Genomic DNA, 17,032 nt, shown 5'->3' with positions numbered 1-17,032 from the left:
CTGAAACAACTCTTGTCAAAAATCACAAATAGAGACCAGAGAGGCAGCACAGTGAGTAGAGCACTTGCCTTGCATTCAGCTGATGTGTGTTTGGTCTCTGGCACCCTGCATGGTCCCCTGAGCCTGCCACGAGTGACCCCTGAGCACTTCTGAGTGTGTCCCTGAACAGCTCCACCCCAAGTCACAAAGAAATGCCACGCTGTAAAACCCTATGGAATCCTGCACCACCTCACTTAATCTTTTAGCAGTACTTACTGTATCTAATGACTAATTCCTACAGGAAACACCCGTATTTTCTCTTCTATGACATGTATCCTTCATTTCTGCTTTTCCTTCCACAACTCTGGCTTCTTGTATTCTGTTTTCGTTGTTGTTACTATCACGAACAATACGAGGCTGAAAGAAGAAACACACAGGATGAAGAGTTCTTTTATCCCCTTCTCCCCAGACACCGTTTTTCCCTTACAATAATCATCTTGCATAGCTGTGGGACATTTGTCAATATCGACATATTTTTATTGATTACGGTTCCAAAGGTTACATTAGCATGAACTCTTCCAATTGGCCAGTTCTCTGCCCGGGGTTCTGACAACTCATACTGCCAGACCTCCTCTCTCACAGTCCTGCAGGGACACTGCCCTCTGCTAAACATCTCCTCTACTCTACCCCTAGGCCCCTCCCTCTCAACAAACTCTCAAAACCTGTATCCTTTTATTGTTTTTACTTTTTGTTATTCTAGTTGTCATAACAGTGATTATATGAAATACTGATTATTTAGATGAATGCTGACCTGAGAAAATTCACTCTTCCAAATGGCAGACTTTTGTCCTTTCTCTGCTCAAAATACCCTGTCTGCATTTACAACAAAAAATAAATGCGAAATACACAGCATGATCTACCAGCTCCTGCTGGTAGGATTAATTTGGGTAATTCCATAAATTAAATCTGATTCCTCTGGTATTTACTCTAATGACACTATGTACTACTTTTTCAGAGCATTTACCGCATTTTTTTCAAACTTTAAATTAATTGATTCTAGAACTATAAGCATCTGGTATGTATTTCAATATTTCCAAAGGAAATTTCTTCTCTCAAATTCATCTTGTAAGTTCTTGTCACACTAATACTTTACTCTTTTTTCATAGAACTCTTTTCAACCTTTTCCTGTGCATCTTGTACATCTATGCAGGCATATGAACATGCATTTGTATGTATATATTACTTTTCCCAATAAAACTGTCTATCTCACATGGCCATGGCAAAAGTTGCCATATTTGCTTTCATATTGCTTTTATATCTGTATCAAGTAGGTCCTCCAGAAATCATTGCCAGGTATGTTCATGGAGCCTTCCTGTATTGGTGTTCCAGGAAAAATAATAAGAAAAAACAGTAACAATCTAAACAACAGTAGTGCAGGATAAGATGCTACTGGCTGAGTAAATATTAAATAATGCACTAAAGTTGCCAAGTTAGAGGCATCTGAGAACAGGAAACATGAAGCCAAAGTCAAGGGGACGGAGTGTGTTAAGAAGAACTTTACAGGTAAGCAGAGGAGAGAAATTGCAGCTCTGTGGATTGAGTAGATGTAAAATTATGATAGAATTTAGTTCAAATGGTCCCACTGGATCAAGCTATTCATTCATAATCATGCTTGTTGGATGGAATGGTAGACTTAATAACACATCAAATGAAAATGGGACGCATGAAGGAAATTAGGTCAGCGAGAGTTCTTCAAGATTAAACAAAATAATAAAAGAAAATTGTATCTTCCTACTAGATAATCGGCATGCTAACATCTACAAAAGCGATATTAGCAGTGAGGCTGAAGGCAAAGATGACACCATACAATTACCTATGAACCATGCCAATATGGTTGACATGAAGAAATGAGATAGAATTAATTTGCTTAGCCACGGAAATTAACTGGAAGATAATGGTGGAAATTATATAAGAGCCCATTTCAAATTTTACTTCATGTGGAAATAAAAAGACAAAGACAGATAAGATTTATTTCTTTTCCTTTCAATTTTTGGTTGATAAGAGAGAGAGAGATTCGGGATCAAAACCCCAAATAACCACTTAGCATAGCTGGAAATGCATGATAATCCCATGGAACTGTCGCCCACACTCACTGACTCAATCTTAACAAGGAACCATGTCCCCAACACTCTTGAAATCCATCCACTTAGTGCTCACAGCCAATATATGCCACTTATGCTATTTATGTCACATCCCACATCATTACTGAAACAAACATCCTCCAACTTCTCTCTCCTCTCTGATTTCCAGTGACCTTTCTAAAGCAAAAAATTCAATCATCTCGTGGTCCATATCCGACTCTTCCAGTTGCTGCTTATATGACCTTGGGGTATCAAACTCCCGGATTTCACGATCCTTGAGTGCTGCCTGCCTATCTCTGGTGTCTCCTCTCTTTCTTGTGCCCCCTTTCCCACCTTTTACTCCAGTCACCCCTCTTTGCAGCCAGTAGGTCTATCCATCTGACGTCTCTTCTGCAAACCCAATGTGTCCCCCAGTTTTTGCCCCTAGAGTAATATTTGATCATACTTTAGGATTTAATGGAGTTCTGAGCTTTCCCTAACAACTCAGGGTGAGCATGGGCCCAAGACACTGACCACTGGCTATTCACCCGTGTCTTTCGCTTCTGCTTTTTCCACTAAGCCACCCAAGGGTAGGGCCTGCTATGTTATTCAGCTTCTTAGTTTGGGAATTTATTCTAGTGCCTGATAAAGAACTGAGCATTTCTAATTTTATTAGGTAACAATAGAAGGGGTTGAGCAGCAGTTCTAAACTGAGAATCTAATTTGTGCCCATGTTTTGCCAGATATTTATAAGGGAGACATATCTTTGATAGTGTATCAACATGAATAAAACATAACAGAATTCACCTTGCTTTCCACTGATACATCTGAGAGTCAGGAGAGGCCTGAAGCCCAAAGCTTGAGGATATACCCCACGATGGCATCTAGTGGTACCTTCTGGTTTGAAGTGCCGCTCTATAAATGCCCAATGTCCTCTTCACATTGTCGCCTCTGTTGGGGTACAGGGTCAGCAAAGGAAACCAGTGTAATAGCATGCTTGGGGAAGCTACCATGATTACACAGATTACCCCAAGTCGGCCAAAGAGAGGCACGTAAATCCCTTTCAGAGGGTCTGAGACAAGCGCAGTGGTGAAAGAACCTTCTGTGCATGGAGGTGTGACCTCACAAACTCATAGATGCGACCCTCCCAGGTGACATTCTTTTAGGTCATGAAAAGGGTCAGTGATTGCTTCTGTCATTAGGAAAAGGGCCGGAGCTTCTCTGACTAGGGAAGGACCAAAGAACTAAGGCCAGAGCAAGAATTGCCTCAGCCCACCAGGCCTTCATTGCTCTTCTTTCAAAATAATCTGTGTATCCGGGCAGCCTCTGGAGAGTCCTGGGGTGGGGGGGTGGGGGGTAGATGTGGACTCTTCACCTACTTCTTAGAAGTTTGTTTAAATAATGTATGATTCTTGCTATTAGCGACTCTACAGTTTTCAAGCTAAAACATTTTAGCTCCCTCAGGAATGAGTCTTGAACAGAGCCGGGAATAGCCACGGAGCACCATGGGATATGGCCCCAAACCTACCCCACACAAACCCAAATGGCAATGCTCATCTTATTATGCTGAGCAACTAAGCAGCTATAGGACTTTCCGCGGTTGAGTGGTTAAGAGACAGTCCTGGGCCTGCAGCGGAGGAGAGCTCTGATACCAGGCTTGTTGTAGGCTAACTGCAGGGGTATAGCAGTGAAACCCAAGTGTGGGGGACTATGGGGAAACTTCCACAGATTCTGCTCCTGGGAGGCCACTTTCCTGTCCCTGTCAATGCCATATATATATATATATATATATATATATATATATATATATATATATGTGTGTGTGTGTGTGTGTGTGTGTGTGTATGTGTATATATATATATATATATAGGCGTGTGTTGCAATTTTTCACATGTACAAGTGGAAGTGAAAAAGATCATGGTCTCAACGCTACAGAGAACCCAGTAGAGTCTACCAAAATTTTTGTTGTTACTGTTCTTTGAATTAGAAGTCCAATGCGCGATAGCACAGTGGGCAGGGCATTTGCCTTGCACGCAGCCAACCCAGGTTTGATTCCTCTGTCCCTCTCGGAGAGCCCGGCAGCTACGGAGAGTATCCCGCCCGCACGGCAGAGCCTGGCAAGCTACCTATGGCATATTCGATATGCCAAAAACAGTAACAACAAGTCTCACAGTGGAGAAGTTACTGGTGCCCGGTCGAGCAAATCAATGAACAACGGGACAACAGTGCCACAGTGCTACAGTGCTACTTCTTAGCACAGATCCAGGAGGAAGCTCTGAGCATCAGTGGATGTGGCCCCCAAACCACAACCAAACCCAAAGAAGAAAACTCAAAACCAAAAATACTCCCTGAAACTACCACTGTTTCTCCACAGGCCAGAGCACTTGCACAGGGGATAGAACCTTGCCCTCTGCTTCTGAGTAACCAGAATCTCAGCAAAATACATCCACTGATTTGTGAAACCAAGAAGCTGGAAATAGGACCATACCGGGAGTTTATGGTCAAGTGGAGAAGCCGTTATGCGGACTGAGTCAAATCCACCAATCCAGGTTTTCTCCAGGATTGCCTTACCCCATGCTTGCTTCCTTCCCTAAGAGCCCCAGCAATCAGCTTCATCCTCCTCACCCTCACCTCCCATATTTCTTGTTGCACCTGGCCCTAAGGAAACCCACCAGCAAGGCGTGCAGTATGGTCCATACTGTCGATTGTCTCCACTCACAATCCAGTGTTCTTGGCTCAAAAAGCAGGTGCCTTTGTCTTGTGGGCTTTTGCGTGTGTCTGGGGTGTGAGTCCTCAGAACAGAGCAAGTGGGGATGTTTTAAGATTCTGAAATTTAGAACCAGTTGTTCTGCCTGGAGTAGCTGAACACAATGTTTACTCTGAAGTTTTCAATAATAGAGAAACTGAAACAGTTCCTACGGTCAAAATGGTGGGGAGTAGCCAGAGACCTCGATCACAAGGAAGGAAGAAGAGAGAATAGAGTTTTTATTGGCTCTGGGGAGGCGAGCCTGAGAGAAAGCCTCAGGGAACAGACATGAGCACGATCAATGCACCATCCCCAGTGAATAATGTAATTTTAATGAATGTAAGACAAGCCAAATTCTTTTTTGTTTGTTTTGAATTGAACCACAACCTAGATGTGCTCAGGGACTACTCCTGGCTCTGCACTCAAGACATCGTTCTTGACGGGGCTCAGGGGACCATCTGGGATACTGAGGACTGAACATGGGTCAGCCACGTGCAAACAAGCACCCTACCCACTGTACTATGGCTCTGGGCCCTAGACTGACTAAAAACTTCAGCACAAAACTCATGTTCCGTTGGGAAATGTGAGGCAAAAAAAATGTTGAGGCCATTGTAGCTTCACTGATATGGCATTCCTCCAAATCCGGAGAAGAGCAGTTCCTAGTTAGTAACCAGCCACCGGTTGGGAAGGAGATGTGATGTCTGTCTTTCTCCAGCATCAAACACATCATTTATTGTCTGGAGCGTTTTCTGGGGACAAAGTGCTTTGCTCAGAGTTTAGCATTTGTTCGTCACTTCAAATTAGGCCTTACACAGCCATGAAGTGGAAATTACAATCCCCATTTACACATGAAGAGAAATGGCACGTCAGCAGGCTTTAAATCATTGATCCCAGAGCATTAGGGCAGGAAATATAAAACCCAGACACGAACCCCATGCTCTTTACATGAAAGTTCTACCTTGGCATTGCACCATACAAGACAAAAATAATTCCGGATCCTTCCATTCAGGGATCTTGTAACAGCGTGTGTATGCGCATGCACACGTGCATTTGTGTTTTTCTTTTGGTTTGTTTGTTTAGGGGCCATATCCTGCGGTGCTAACAGTTTACTCGCGGCTCTGTGCTCCGGGAACCATTTGCCGTGCTGGGGCTTACATGCTCTTCAGTGGTAGACACCTAAGGAAAACAGATATGAGAGAGTGTTTTGCAAGAGAAAGATTTTCTTTTTTTTTCCCTTTGTGAAAGTAAGCTATGAACTGAGATCTAGTAAGCCTGAATCACAGACCACGTTACCTATAGTCCTCAAAATCTATCCCCGGTCTCAATTGTATGAAGCCTTATGGGACCTGATAACGCTTGCCCTTCCATTCTAGCTTCTGACCCCGTCATTAACTTATTACACACAAGTTTTCACCCCCAAGTGACTTTCCTTTGCTTTGATCTCTTTTCTCTTATCAAAATTTCCCCTGTTTCTTTTCGACAATTGTCTGAATAAATAACCTGTCTGCCGGTTTATAGACCAAACTTCCACTGTCTCTTGTCTTTCATTTTTGTTCAAAAGAAAAAGCATGATGACTGCTGATGAGGAGTTTGCCGAAAGGCCAGTGACCCGCATTTTCCGACTGGAACAGCAATAATCACAGTTTGCCAAAGGCACAGCAAGGGAGTGAATTGGGCTGTAGATCCTGGTAGGGTCCTCACTCTGGGCCCTGTTTTAAGTTGTTCTACGGTGGACTCTCAACGCTGAGTAATGAAGCAATGATGAGCAAGCTAAGGAAGTGAGCAATTTCCTTTGGTAGATGTCGCCAGGGCCACATAAAGCACATACACTAAATTATTCCGAGTGGAAATGTGCTCTACAGAGTTATGCAGATAGGATAAAATACAATCACTGTATTCTTCTTAGTTTAACATCCTTCAAAACTCTATGAAGTCTGTCCGTGATTCAACAGGGAAACATTAGTATTTCCTGACATTGCTAGCTTGTAACAAAAGGAAGGAATTAAAAAGAAAAATCTATGTCTAAAGCTCTTCTTTGGCATTTTTACATTTGGGGATTAATAGCTCTAAATGTTATATAAATTACAGGCTGTCCTAAGTGATAACTAAGTTTTTATTGAATCCTCTAAATAGGATTTCTTAAAATGTCTTTAATGTAAATCCTACTGTTAAAACTTAGAAGTTAAATCCAAAGCTACTGCTCTCTACTCAAATTTTATTTAAAATTAGGGTCAGATTTTGCTCTTGACACAAAATCTTATTTAAAGTTGACAGAAAAAATAAAAAGCATATTTAAGACAAAACTCAGAATATCTCTTTTTTTTTGGTACAGTGCTTACCTTGGATTTAATAAACACCATATATTATCCCATAATATCATTTAATTTATGAAGTTGTGCGAATACCTTAATTTGGTTCAAACAACATTCTAAATGTTCAACTGAGGGTGCAGCAACTCACAGGTGTCCCAGAATTTGTTCACATATGAACCAGCAGAGCTCAACTAGTTTTATCCTAACAAAGACATGCACATCTGTAAACAGTATCTGACAGACAAACTCCAGATGAACTCTGACCTCCGTCCGGGCCAGTGCTCCAGGAGGAAGAGGTAAACATCTGTATCTCTGTCTGTTGGACACTGTAAAAATGGCAGCATGGATGATGTGTCCACATTAAATCTAAGTCATTTGTAAAAGAATTTATTAAAAACAAGCAAATGGTGGATTATCCATGGTGAGGTAAAATAGGAAGAATGTGACGATGGATCAGACTGACTCACAACCTAGTGTATTTGAGAATATTTTCTCTTTTAAGAAAATATTTGACATATATTTTAAACCAGGGACATTTTAAAGCATATATATAATAAGTAAATCTTATATCTTATTTATTCCATAACTTTAAATGTTGTAATACTACCACATTCACTGAAGAAAATAGAATAAGGATTCTGAGAGAGAGTATGGGGGTAAGTTGCCTTGAGTGTAGCGGACACAGTTTCAATCCCGGCACCACACGTGGTCCCCTGAGCCCACCAGGATGTCTGGGTGCAGACTCAGCAGCAATCCCCCACTACTTCAAGGTACGACCTCCACCCTCCAAAACAGAGGTTGGGAAAACATTTTTTATAAGTATACATGTAATATATTGGTCAATATGTACTTCTCCAGGTGAGTAACATGAAAAACCTTACTTTCAAAGAGCAGAACGGAGTTTGGTGTCAAACATGTTTTATAGTGCAGTAAATCTCTGTCTTTAATAAATGCTATCTTCTCTAGTTTGAATTCCTAAGGGCCACCTGCAAAACCATATATTTATCACATTATATGACTTTTAGCAACTCATGAAAAATCATGAAGCATTTAAGAAGGGAAGAATTTGTGTGATAATCTTTGCATTGATTTTTCTTTTTTATCCCCAGAAATACTTTAATCAAACTGTAACGATGAAAGAAAATTAAAGTGGAGATATTGATCAACAGTCAACCAGATATTTCTTTTGCCAGGAAACAGGTTAATTTCTCCCCCTCTTAACAAAATAATAAACAGAGTTGAGAAGCTCTCTATGTTGATTGATTTGCTATACTAATTTTTGGTTTCTTCCACTTCTCCCTAATTTCGCTGAACTCTCTTCAGTGATTTATAAACTCTCTCGAGCTGTGGGGTAAAAATTAGCATTGTGAGCGTGGGGGTGCTCAGGAGTGCAGTTTTTGCTTGGTGTATGTATACAGGCTTGTATGTGCATATATCCTTATATTTAAATTGCAATTTCAATGCAAAAGTGACTTCTTGCTAAAAGAAAAGAGTTAATATTTTAGTACAGCCTCGTGTTTCTCTAATTTTATTCATATCTAACAAGAAAGAATACACAAAAAAGAATCTCTTTTTTTTCCCTAATAGATTAATGGGCATTTATCTTACTTCTTAAAACAATACTCAAAATGCCACTAAAAAATGCAGTTTTTAAATAACAGATGCAAAACTTTCAAATGTAGAAATATTCTGCCCATAGTTAACTTATGCTTCTTAAGGAACTCCATAAGCATATTAATGATTAATTATTGATATTTTATTGTAAATTATATTAATTATAAATAATAATTATAAATTGTGCACAAAAGGACCATGATTTACTAAAATTTAGAAATGATAATGGTTATATCAGACTAAAGCTATTCCTATACTGTCCTTTATTATAGTTTGCGAGCATGCCATTGCTTTTCTTTTCCATTGATTAGTTATATATTTAGTTTATTGAAATAAGTTTTGAATAATACTTCTAAAGTTCCAGAGTATGCTATTGGCACATATATGCATATATATACATACATACACACACACACACACACACATATATATATATATATATATACTAAAATTGGACTATAGTGATATCGCAGCTGGTAGGGCATTTGCCTTGCACACGGCGGACCCAGGTTCGATTCCTCCATCCCTCTCAGAGAGCCCGGTAAACTACCGAGAGTATCCCATCCGCATGGCAGAGCCTGGCAAGCTACCTGTGGTGTAGTCAATATGCCCAAAACAGTAACAATAAGTCTCACAATGGAGACACTACTGGTGCCCGCTCGAACAAATTGATGAACCATGAGATGACAGTGCTCCAGTGCTACTAAAAGTGAGAAGAGAATCCTCAGTTACGCGGAAGTCTTTCACTTTTTACCTGGACAAATCTTTAACAATTATGTCTTGGGTCCCTACAATGGCCAGAAAGTGTGCAAACAATAGACATAGAATGGAGATTAAGACAAGGATGTCCTCCAAGACCTCACAGTTTTGTGAATAAAGCACCTTAAACAAATGACAGAGAAGTTATCAGAGACAGGTTTTCTGTGCTTCCGTCCACAGCCAAATTCTCCACTTACGCATGAGCTTCCATTTCTCTTAGTTAAGGACTGGTTCTTAAGAAAATTGCTGATTAGTAATGGAGGTATTGGGTGGCTATCGTGTTCTGTCTAGAGTCTGCTCTGAGCACGCCTTTCCCATCCCGAGTGGGTCCTCCCACCACATTTTTACTTGGTGGTCCCTTCTCTATCTGAGCTGCCTTTTCCCCCAGCATGTGAGGCCGGCTTCCAAGCCATGGAGCAAATCTGGTACTTATTTCTGCTATTCTTGGGTGTTAGTCTCCCATTCTGTTGTTTTATATTCTGCAGATGAGTGCAATTCTTCTATGTCTGTCTCTCTCTTTCTGACTCATTTCATTTAGCACGATACTTTCCATGTTGATCCACTTGTACGCAAAGTTCATGACTTTGTCTTTTCTGATAGCTGCATAGTATTCCATTGTGTAGATGTACCAAAGTTTCTTTAGCCAGTCATCTGTTCTTGGGCATTCGAGTTTTTTACAGGTTTTGGCTATTGTAAACAGTGCTGTGATGAACATACAAGTGCAGATGTCATTTCGACTATACCTTTTTGCCTCTCCAGGATATATTCCGAGAAGTGGAGAACGGGCATTGGTGGAGGGATGGATACTCAAGCTGTGTATGACTGAAACACAAGCACGAGAATATGTAAATCTGTATTCTGTACCCCTATGGTGATTCATTAATAAAAAAAATTAATTAAAAAAATGAAAAGATGCCCATGAATTAAAAATAAAATCGCCAACAGTGCTCTCTGTTAGAGACTGCCACAGGAGAAATTCTTCCAGCTCTCTTTGAGATTCCCCTGTATTCCTTCTTTAAAGGAGCAAACAGTCCCAGGGGTTGGTCCTGCCCCTCAGCCACAAAGGATTATTGCATCACCAGTGGAATTGTTTTCCTTAATCCTCCTTCCCCATCAATATTACTCCTTCCCTTCACTGCTCTGCACTGCCTAACTCCTGCAAAAGTTGTCCAAATCTGTGGTTTCCAATCCCTCTTTTTTCATCAGGCTTCCTCCATATCACCACTTCTCTTAGACTAATGACCACTGTGCTCCAAAATCATAATTTTCTCTGTTCCATGTCCATCTCACTTGACCTCTGAAAATAGGTTCATCAATTCCTCTCTTCTACACACTGCCTCTTTGACCTAAAGGCATCAAAGTCTGGTCTTCCTATCACATCATTGGCCATGCATTCTCTTCTCCATCTAATCCGGTATTCACCTTGTTAAAATGGACATCTAGGAGCTTATTCCTCTACATTGACTTCTGTAGGCATCTCCTAGATTAAAATGAGATTAAAAGTTAAAATTCAGTTAACTTCCAAATCAATATCTTTTTCACTAATTAAACACCTCTTACTATGTTTAAATTAGTAAATGCATCCCCCTTATTGAACCTCTACTTACAATGCAGAATAAACACAGCCCAAACTATACTTCTAATATTTCCCTCCTCAAATCTGTTCCTCTTTAACTTTTCCCAACATAACTGGTAATTTCAGTCTCCCAATTTCCCAGGCTAGGGGCCCAGAGACAGACAGGGAGCAAACTGTTTGCCTTGCATGTCGTGAACCCAGGTTCGATCCACAACACCACAGATGTTTCCCTGAGCATTCTCAGGAGTGATTCATGAGCTCAGAGCCAGGAGTAACCCCTTAGCACTGCTGGGTGTGGCCCCCAACAAAACCCAAGCAAAAAAAAAACCAATTTCCCAGGCGGAGAACTATGCAGTCATTCTCTCTCTCTGACTATCTCTCTCTTCCCTTCTCTTTCTCTTTCTCTCTGGCTCTCTCTCTCCCTCCCTCTCTTTTTCTTTCTCTCTGTCTCTCTCTGTCTCTCTGTCTCTCTCTCTCTTTCCATCATCATCCCCACTGTTCATTGATTTGGAAATGATGTGGGTGCTCCACACAAAGAATGTCAAAACTCCAACCACCTCTTCTCACTTCCTTTGCTAAGTCCCTAGTTTTAGCCCTCATCATCTCTTGTCTGGAATCCTACAATAATCTTGTAACTTGATTCCTTGCTTCTTATCATTCCTCCCCTGACAGCAGGTAGGGCATTTGTCTTGCATGGCAAACTAACGAGAGCCCAGCAAGCTACCAAGAGTATCCCCCCTGCACAGCAGAGCCTGGCAAGCTCCCCATGGCGTATTCGATATGCCAAAAACAGTAACAACAAATCTCACAATGGAGACGTTACTGGTGCCCGCTTGAGCAAATCGATGAACAACGGGATAACAGTGATACAGTGATAGTGATACAGACATCCTTCCACCAATTTACTTGCATGCATAAACTTTCAAGAACTCTCATTTCACGTAAGAAAGGAAAAGTTCTTACCACAACCTACAAACCCTCATGGGGGCTTACTGTTTCATACCTTTTTTACCTCATCATCCACTACCCCCTTCCTGCTCAGTCCTCAGACATTCTAGGCTTCTGAATGTTAGAATACATGAGACACACTCACCTTATGTCACCTTTGCATGTAGGGACCCTCCAAAGATTGTGAACAGAATATTTGCTCTCGCTTATGCTACTTTACTCTCTTGCCAAAAATGCATTCCATTTTTTTTTCAGTACACACTCTCGGGGAATTACTGTCTCAACATGCTAGGAAGTAGATTACATCATTATTTTTGCATTTTTAAAGTAATTATCTGGCTGCTGTGGCTCCTCCGCTCTCTTCTCTAATCAAGTGACATTAAAATTCTACAATGCTGAGATTGGAAATAGATGTCCCCATTGTTCCTTGGTTTTTGTTTATTATTCAACCCTTGATTTTATTTTCAATTACCTTGCGCACAAATCCAATCCAATAAAGCTGAGTGATTCACTTAAGTTTTTATTTGACAGAATAATCTATTCAGATAATAACTTTCAGGTTGTTTTATTTGTATGTATTGTTTTACTTTGCTTTCTGGCTATACACTCTCCAAAAATTACATGAAAATCTTTTCTCCCCACATCGAACCCTACCCATTCCTCACTACTAAATAATAGGTGGTTTGAGAAGACAACCTAAATGTGGAGACCCCAAAAGTCTAGGGATAAAGGAACACGAAGGTGCCGACTTCAATCAGAAATTCACACTCTGAAAGCAGAAGATGAGATTGCTAGAGGAGAATGAAGTAACAAAAGAAAGGCTGAAAGCATGGAAGGCAATTTGCCACCTTGGCACAAAATATAAGGAAGGCATTTTGTAGAGTCACTGGATTGTAAGCTTAGAATCACGGCTTCTTACCTTTATGGCTTCTCGCAAGCTATACACCATTTCTGAGTCCTAATTTCCTGAAAATGAAACAGAGATAATATTACCCATTTCATAGAGTTGTTGTCTTCTTAGCATGAAATGGGATTACAACGTGCAAAGCATCTAGTTATTGCTGGCATTTGATAGGCACTAATAAGTGGTGATTCTTATCATGATTGTCTTTATTACCAATTTTCTCGGGAGCTTTTGGACTACTAATGCAGTGACTCAGTGCTCGTCCTTCCTTTCCCTACTAGTCTTTGCTATTGCATAACAAGCGACTACAGAATCTACTTGGCATGCAGTGACCTTCATTTATTTCTTGCTGAAAAAATGGAGGCTGGATGGGGTGTTTCTGCTACCTACTGTGTGCTGGGTTGTGGTCGGGTGGCTGGAGTTTATAACCCTCTTGCTGCAATGGCTGTTCTAGTGACCTCCTGCCCTCCCTGCAGACCACTGGACCCCTTGGGCATGTCATATTCCAATGACAGTGGGGGAAAGAAAGAGGATGAAGCTTGCTGAACTACATCTACATATTTTAGATGGACACCTATTTGCAGCTTTACTACAAATACTCCGTGGTTGAAGACTACAGATGGGAAACCTTGTTCTGCTTTGAGTGGCAGAGACAGACAGAAGTTATTTCACCAAGCACGTCATTTGAAGGTAAGGGGAGGGATAAGAATCAGGGCCCAAACAATTTAATATCTAGGATCTTCAACAGTACCGCAGACCTCAAGTAAGACAGATGATGGTTTAAAGAAAAAGAGTCAATCCTTGCTCCCTTAGAAACATACTTAGAAAAACAAATTATTTTTGAAATTAAGATAAAATGAGTGGGGCTGGAGTGATAGCACAGTGAATAGGGTGTTTGCCCTTCATGCAGCCAACCCAAGTTCTATTCCCAGCATCCCATATGGTCCCCTGAGCACCGCCAGGAGTAATTCCTGAGTGCAGATACAGGAGTAACCCCTGTTAATCTCCGGATGTGATTCAAAAGGCAAAAAACTAAACATTTAAAAAATACATAAATAAATAAAATGAGTTATATGAATCCAAAAATCCAGAGTTTCATTTAAAATTGCTGTAATACTTTACCCTGTAAGCATAACATGAAGAAAATAATCCATCAAAACACCTCTATGGCCAGGAGTTCCTCGCAATATTAAAGGAATCATCAATTGGCCAGATACTTAATTTATTACTTATTTCTTTCGCAACATTTAAGCAGATGCCTCCTATATGCCAGGTACCATATTTTCAATGGAAAATTTTGGACTAGTTGGAGATTGGAAGGAGACATGAGCATGGGGTCTCGGTCGGGTGCAAGGAGGGGATCTGTCAGAGAAGAACAACGCAAAGCACATGTACCCGACTGGTGTGGGGAGCTGGGAGATCTCCAACACTGGAATAAATATTCAACATCAAGTGGAAACCGGAAAGTTCAAGAAAGGTACAGGGTGGGAAAGAGCAATTATTTTCAACTGCCGAGGAGACACGTCCACACATATTAAAGAAACCAGTTTAAAAATCTAGGAATGTGGACAGGAAATCAATAAAACATGAAAAAGGCTCCAGTTGAAATATTTTGTGTCAAAACCTGTTGTGGCCACATAATTTCTTGATATATGTTTCTAACGAGTCGGCGAGGATCAGGACTTCAGACGGTGTGGACTGAGCTGGAACGGGCCATGAGACGCAGGCGTTTTCCTGCACACGGGCCCGGGAGAGAGGACGGGCTGCCAGCCTCGGTTGGTGCTGAGGGGCTCAGCGCTCAGAACCCACATTCCCTGACGCCTCGTCCTGGTCATCCCTCCTGGACTCACTGTGTTTGGCTAGAAACCCTCACAAGCCCAAACTGTAGGCGAATCATTTCCATTTGGCCTAATGAACAAACTGCGTAAGAAATTCATTTTCATCCAGTGGAAGTGCTTAGAAAAACGTCATCTTTTTGTTGTTGCTTTGTGTGTGTGTGGGGGGGGGGGGGTTTACACCCGGCAGGGTTCAGGGCTCACTCCTGACTCTGCACGCAGGGATCACACGTGGTGGCTTCATAGGACCATATTGGGTGCCAGGGACCAAACCCAGGTCATCCACGTGCAAAGCAAGCATCCTACACGCTGTATTATCTCCCCAGCCCTCATCCTGTTCCTATACGGCCAATCTTAATAAAATAGGCAGAAACTTGGGTATTTGATTGAGTATCATTTCAGCAATCAAAAGTAACCAAACTGCAGCAGATCAGGCCCCACGATAAGAATTATTGGCCATTTCCTACCAACTTGATAACTCTGTTATTCTGATGTTCAGACTCTAGCATGGCAAAGTTTTAGCCTGGAGGTAAAAATATAGAAGCACTCCTTTTTAAATATTTTTCTTCCAACAAATTTATAAACCTTTCTGAGTTTAATTTAAGCAGGCATGATGATAGTTAAAACACTTCCTATAAAGAAAGGTATTTTGAAAAAACATTTGTTTTTTTCTTTTCTTGGTGGAGGGGGGAGGTAGTAGGGGGAAGGGCAGGGGGATATCCAAACCCAGTGGTGCTCAGGGTTTACTCCTGGGTCTGCACTCAGGAATTACTCTTGGCAATGCATGGAAGACCACATTGCATTCTGGGCATCACACTGGGGTCAGCCGCATGCAAGGCAAGTGCCTACCAGCTGTACCATCACTCCGGCCCTTATAAGGAATTTTTTAACTTCTCAAACACCACAGCATAGTTCTTGTATGTGAACCTCTTGAAAAAAAAAAACAAGAGTACAAAAATAATTGCATTGGAGATTTACATGTAATTCAGATACTCCTGAGAATGTTCCTTCAAATGCAAACATTTTGATTTCTGTGCCTTATAAAATTCATGCAGCCCTAAGTAGATTTCCATAAATTCAATGTGTGATCATACTACGTTAAACGGGGGCTGTGGACTTGCTCCCTCTTTCGCTGTCCTTGACACAGTTCAGCAGCCTTGCATGAGCTGCCCTGTGGAGACACCCGTGCAGGGAGACATTTATGCCAACGGTGTGCCAGGGACTCAACCAGCTCCAACCTACAGGGTGAGAACTCGAACCTACAGTCCAGCTTAGCGGGGGTCCACAGGGAGCTGGAAGGGTTTGTCTGCAATAGCCCCTGGAACCAAGGGGACCCAGTTAAATGGTTCTGATTCCTCACCCAGACAGGGGTCACTGAGAAGTGAATGTTGTTCTCAGATGCTAAATTTGGGGGATAAGTACTAGGTAGAGAAATATAACTGCAGAGATACATAACCAAAAAATTAGTAAACCATTCTCAAAACCAGAATACGTATGCATAATGATACTTATCATATCATTCTATCAGTGGCATAATAATGTTATAAATGACAATCTGTATTGATGTTGATATATGTTTGCATGCCTGGAACCAATATAATTTCAAAATTATGTTACATCAAATTAATATTTGTGTAAAACATATCAAATATCAATTATGCGTGTACTGAGCTGGCTGCATTAGTATAATTTTTATTTATGGACTTATATTTTTTAGACTGAGAGTATGAGGTGTCTTTGAAGCTACACTGCAAAGTACCTGGCATGCAATAGTCACAGTTTTTTTTATTTAATTGAATAATGTGAGATACACAGTTACAAGCCTGTCATGGTCAGGTTTAAGTCAATGTCCCAACACCAGTGTACATTTACCAACACCAGTGTCCCCTGTTTCCCTTCTGCCACCCTCCCCACTACCCCCGCCTCAGCCATTCTCTGTGGCAGGTACTTTCCTTCTCTCTGACTCTGTCTCTCTTTCTCCCTGTCTCTCTGTCTGTGTCTTTCTGTCTCTGTCTGTCTGTCTGTCTGTCTGTCTGTCTCTCTTTCTCTCTCTCTCTCTCTCTCTCTCTCTCTCTCTCTCTCTCTCTCTCTCTCTCTCTCTCTCTCTCTCTCTCTCTCCTCCCTCTACTTTTCTACTTTTGGGTATTTTGGTTTGCAATACAGATACTGAGGAATTACCCTGTTTGTTCCTTTACCTACTTTCAGTACGTGATTTTTTTTTTTTTTGGCTTTTTGGATC

The sequence above is a fragment of the Sorex araneus genome, chromosome 4, assembly GCF_027595985.1.
Source record: "Sorex araneus isolate mSorAra2 chromosome 4, mSorAra2.pri, whole genome shotgun sequence".
Classification (NCBI taxonomy): Eukaryota; Metazoa; Chordata; class Mammalia; order Eulipotyphla; family Soricidae; genus Sorex; species Sorex araneus.
This window is presented reverse-complemented; position numbering follows the sequence as displayed.